Here is a 6,000-nt window from a genome sequence, read left to right as displayed (position 1 = left end):
AAAAAGCCCAGACAGTAGATTCCAGAATGAAGTGAATCATGGGTAGGACATCTCCTGAAATAATACTCTAGGTAGGCAGTCATCAATCAGAGGATGCTGAAGGGTGGAGGTCTCTTCAGGGTAAGATGGTGGCAAGCCAGAAGGAAAAAAAAAAAGAAGAGGAAGAGGAGGAAGAGGAAAAAGTAAGAACTCTTGTTGTGTCCCAGGTGTAAATAATGTATGTCTAGCACTTTGCAAAGTTAAAAAACCTATAGAAAGTCAGCATTAAGAGGTTTAGGAGATGTAGGAAGACCTAAGGAAACCTAGAGGAAATAGTCTAGGTGGTTAATTATAATGTACCTGGATTACCATCCATTCAGTAATAACTGGATTGGAGGTCATAGAGAGATATAGATGAGATGGGTAGAGGGATCCCAAGAAGAATTCTTCTGCTGCTTTCCCTTCCTTTTATTTCCCTTGGGTATTAAAGAATGTCAACACTAAGTAATTCATAGTTCACGCTGAGTTTTAATTAAGGTATATAATTAGACTCCAGGCTGTACACATCTGCAAAAATTTACCAGATTATGAAGGCAAGTGAAAAATGGAACACAACAGTTGCCTAACCGAAGTTTAATGAGGTGATACTTTAGACTCTGTTACAGTAAACATTTAATTATGGCACTTAAATGCATTTCCCCATTCAGAAAAGGGCAACACATTAATTATTTAAAGTAGTCTCTCCTTTTCTTCCATATATACCTACACAGGTAAAATGTACTTTTTAAAAAAAATAATGTGCTTTGTTTTCCTTCCTACCTCCTGAAAAAGGAAATGATTTTGTCAGTGGCCCATCTTTCTATGATTTGACTCCTCACATCTTTCCATGAAGTCTTTTGAGGCTTTAAAGGGTAGCTAACAATGGAAAATTGGTAGCTAAGAAACTAGAGGGCATATTACCTCTTTGTTTTAGCATCTTCAGATTAGTCTGCTTCCTTTGAGAAAGTTTTGGCCCACACCTTTTTCTACTCTAAATACTTGTGATCATAGATTTAAGTTCTATGATCTGTTGTATTTACCTCCTAGGCCTCCCAGAAGGAAATAAGGTGGAATTTTCTTTTGAAGTCATTATTAAAATGGCAAAAGTAAATTATTTATCCCTAACATTCTGGTAGAGTTTCATTAAATAGCCAAAAATGGTCTTCCATATGCAAAATAAAAAGGGGAATGGTGTCAAATCCTACTATTATAATGGAAAGGAGATTTGGGGAGCAAAATGCCCAAACCTTTGAATTTAGGAGTAGGATTATAAAATTCTGGATACTGTCTAAGAACATGTAACAAAATAATGTCATTAAACAGCTCAGTCACAATGAAAGATGATCAAAAATGTAGGTGAGTCACTTTGCATTTAGAAGAATCCTTCCTGGGATGGGCTTAAAAAGAAAAATATCAATAGATACATAAGAGATCAGGGAACAGAAAGTTCCGCAGATCCAAAAAAAAACTTTGAGCAATCCTAAGAAATATTAATAATAATAGTGTTTATATAGAACTTTAAGTTTCACAAAAACAATTTACATATTATCTCATTTGATAGGGAAATTACGTGATACAGTAGATAGAGGCCCTATTCTTATCTTCCTGAGCTCAAATCTGGCCTCAGACACTTACTAGCTTTATGAACTGAGAAAGTCAATTAATCCTGTTTGCCTCAGTTTCCTCATCTGTAAAATTAGGTAGAGAATAAAACGGCAAACCACTCTGATATCTTTGCCAAGAAAACCTTAAATGGGGTCACACAGAGTCTGATATGACTGAAATAACTGAATAACAAAAATCTCATTTGATCCTCACAACAACCCTGTGAAGTAGGTCATTTATTTATTTATAAAGATATTATTTATCTTTGTCTTTATTGATTAAGAAACTAAAGCTGATATATGTTTTGTGACTTGTACAGGATCACAGATGTCAGCAAGCATCTGAAAAAATAAACTCTTCCTGAGGATGTCAAACATTCTACTCACTGCATGACCTAGCTGCCTCAATTAGAAATAAGGTATGTAAAAAATTAATTATTCCAACAAATGGCTAGAAATGGAATTTTGTTAATTTGAAAACATGCCACATAGATTAATAACAGTTTTTATGGCACATTTATATTGTTGTGCAGTTGTTTCCAATATGCCCAACATTTTGTCACCTCATTTGGGTTTTTCTTGGCAAAGCTACTGGAGTGGTTTGCCATTTCCTGCTCTAGCTCATCTTACAGATGTGAAATCTGAGGTAAACAGGGTCAAGTGGCTTGCATAGGGATTTAAGCTCAGCTCATTCTGACTCCAGGACTGGCATTCTATCCCCAGTGCCACCTAGCTGCCCAGACTCTACCACTTATTTTAATGCTATTTTATTTTTTTAATTATAAATGGAATCCCTAAAAACAAAAACAATGAGAAAAACCTTACATAAAATTTTACATTTTAAGTTAATTTTTAATAATATAATTTATTTTAAGTAACTTTCTTTTCTGAAAAAAGCAACTCATGAAAACTGACCAAAAAATAATAATTGACCCTGTTAGTAAAATGCAATGTTTTACACCCACAGTTCCACATCCCTCTTATCATCTCTTCAAAGCCAGTCTCTGTCATTGCAATTACATTTGATTCACTCTCATTGCTTTACTGTTATTTAATTTACTTACAGTGTATTCACCATATTTTCTTTTCTTGATTTTGCCTTCTTTTCTGTTTCCATCCTTAGTAAAATGAGGTGAATTCCTCTCCACCTTTGCTGATGAATATGTTGGTTGATCTTGATCAACTTTTTCCCCCCTATTTTTTCATCTTTATTGCAAGGGATGTTCCACTTAATAGGGGAGGAGGATAGATACATTTCAAAATGAATGTCATGTAAAAAAAAAATTAAAGCATGTCCAGGAATAAAAAAACCAGAAAACTAAATGCATTAAAAATAAACAACTTTTTTGTTCTATGTTCCCTTTTAGGCCTGTCTAAAGATTTGCTAGCTCTGGCTTTGTTCTTTCTACTTCAACATTAGCAAAATGTTTTGTGGGCAGGTAGTAGGGGATTAACTAAAGAGGGTCCAGCTCTGGGACCATGAACATGGATAGGGGATCCACTGGATATTTGATATCTGCTTCTGTATTATGTAGGGGTTCTACCTCTTATTTTAGAGCATGCTCAAATTATGTATGTGTTTGTGTGTGTGCTTAGTGTAGTAGAATCTAGCACATATACGTGCTATTTAAATGTTAGCTATTTTATGAATATTCTCCTCATTCTCCTTATTACTCAGCTATTCTGTGACTATTTTATTGTTTCATGTCCATTCACCACAGAAGAATTTTGATTGGCTGCTGAGCCAGAACTGAGTGTGCATATCGCAAAAATTAAAAGCCAATTGGAGCCATTTCTTCTTTGATAAAATATGAAGCAAGAACTGTGGGCCTCTTGGTGGAGGGGTCTGCTGCCCTCCCCACCTAGGTATCCAAGTCACCATGTGGCCCAGGAAAAAATGGACTGCTTTTGCTTCTGTCTCTGTAGTGCTTTTTTTTTTCTTGTTCCTAGGCAAAGGAGAATTAGATTTAACAACCTTATAAGCTTGAAAAATTAAAAAAAAATCAAAGCTTATAGTTCTAGTGACCAGCTTGACCCAGACCCATAAAGGAGTGACCCAACAGCCAAGGCACCATGTCCTGAAAGCATGGGATAAGCTCAGTTCATCAGCAATGCTATATCAGTAAGGAAATTTTATAGGGTGGATGCTCTGAAGAAATTGCTTACAGTTTCAGCACTTTATCCTCAGGAACCAAAGTAGTAAAAATGAAGAGTATTCTTGTGGCTAGGGGGATGTTTGTACTGTTTGTATTTCTGTTCTTGATTATCTCTATCTAGCCACATACATGTACACTTATGTGTGTGTGTGTATATGTATAATATATTGATCTATGTAGATATGTATTTGTATATACACATATACCTATAGTTGTTGTTTAGTCATTTCAATCATGTCCGATTTTCAGTGACCCCATTTGGGGTTTTCTTGGCAAAGACACTGAGGTGGTTTGACATTTCCTTCTTTAGCTTATTTTACAGATGAAGTACTGAGATAAACTGGGTTAAGTGACTTGCCTAGGGTCACACAACTGGTAAATCTGAAGCCCAATTTGAACTCTATCCACTGAGCCACCTAGCTGCCCTATGCATAGTTATATACACACACATATGCATGTGTTTATGGATAAATATATATATATACACACACATATATGTATGAGTATGTATTTTACATATGTATGTGTGCATGTTTATCTATCTATATGGATTTTCAGTAAGTAACACTTTGTAAAAGTTAATTGATTAACTGATATTGAGAGAACCAATGTACCAGTTCAAGTGGCAATTGGGATAAGGATTCCATAGAGTAGATAGATGATAGATGATAGACAGACAGACAGATAGATAGAGAGATAGATAGAGAGATGATACATAAATGATTATATAGGACTATAAAGACTACATGCATTGTCTTATATGGGCTCCCCAGTGAGCCTGTAGATTATTTTATTGCCCACATTTTAGAAAGGAGTCACCTTAGTCTTAGAAAGGGTCATAGCTCATATATAAAACATTTGAAAGGATCTTGAGGTCATCTAATACAATCTCTTTCATTTTACAGATGAAAGAACTGAGGCCTGGGTGGTAGAGCTAGTAAATATCTACAGTGGGATCTTTCTGATTTGAGGTTCAGAACTCTCTCCACTATATCAGGCTAGCTTATATGGCTAATTGAGAATATCCTCGTAGAATTTAGCTTGCCAGTAGAAGCTAGATGGCATAGTATATAGAACTATGGACTTGGAATGAGGAAGATCTGAGTCTGAATCCTGATTAAGACATTTACTAGTTTTGTAACAATTGTCACTTAACCTCAGTTTCCTCATTTTAAAAATAGAGATCATAGTATCACCTGCTTTGCAGAGTCATGATGATCAAAGGAGAGAATCTATGTAAAGGCTTAGCAAATCTTAACAAGCATCAGAGATTCTACCTATTATGATCATTGCTACTACTACCTTTGGTTGAGATTGGTTTTTCTTGCAGGGAAATTATCCGTTTGGAAAGATTCTATGTTATCAGAGATGCAGTAGTGTTAAATGAGAGACAATGTTTTCAGAAATGAAAATGCAAGACTATTTTTGAACAACCCTATGAGTAAAAGCTACCCAGAATTCTTCTGTGAAAGTCAAGAAGGAAAATGATCATCTATCATTTATTCTCAGTTTATATAATTCAATACCAATACTAGGGTATTTTGGACAGAAAATTAGTTAAGATAATTGAAAACAATAGGGATGGGATCAACACAAGCAGCTAGATGAAAGGTTTATAAACTTATACCAACAAAGATGTTTCTACATAGATTAAAATAATCAGAGGCCTGGGAGCCTGATCACTATTTTGAACAACTGAAGTATATCACCCAACACAGCTGGTTCTTTCATAAACCCCATAGATTTAGACTTGGAAGGAAAAATAGAGGCCATGTGGTCCAAACCATTCATTTTACAGATGAGGAAATTGAGACTAAGAGATTAAGTGATTTGGCCAAAGTCACACAGATAGTAAGAGGCAAAACTGGGATACGAACCCAAGTCTATGATAGATCTCTTTTCTTTGTTTTTTGTTGTTGTTGTTGTTGTTGTTGTTGTTGTTGTTGATGATGCAATTGGGGTTAAGTGACTTGCCCAGGGTCACACGGCTAGTAAGTGTCAAGTGTCTGAGGTTGGATTTTAACTCAGGTCCTCCTGAATCCAGGGCTGCTGCCCTATCCTATGTGCCACCTAGCTGCCCCGATAGTTCTCTTTCCAGAGTAATAGGCCACCTCTTCTTTTCTGTTTTTCATGAATAGAAACAGAGATAAGGGAAAATTAAATGCCATTTTCAGTTACTCTAGTACATAAAAAATATCAGAAGTCTCCAGAATCTTTCTGGC

Source organism: Dromiciops gliroides, chromosome 5, assembly GCF_019393635.1.
Source record: "Dromiciops gliroides isolate mDroGli1 chromosome 5, mDroGli1.pri, whole genome shotgun sequence".
Lineage (NCBI taxonomy): Eukaryota > Metazoa > Chordata > Mammalia > Microbiotheria > Microbiotheriidae > Dromiciops > Dromiciops gliroides.
The sequence above is the reverse complement of the archived record's forward strand: the minus strand, read 5'-3'. Positions refer to the sequence as shown.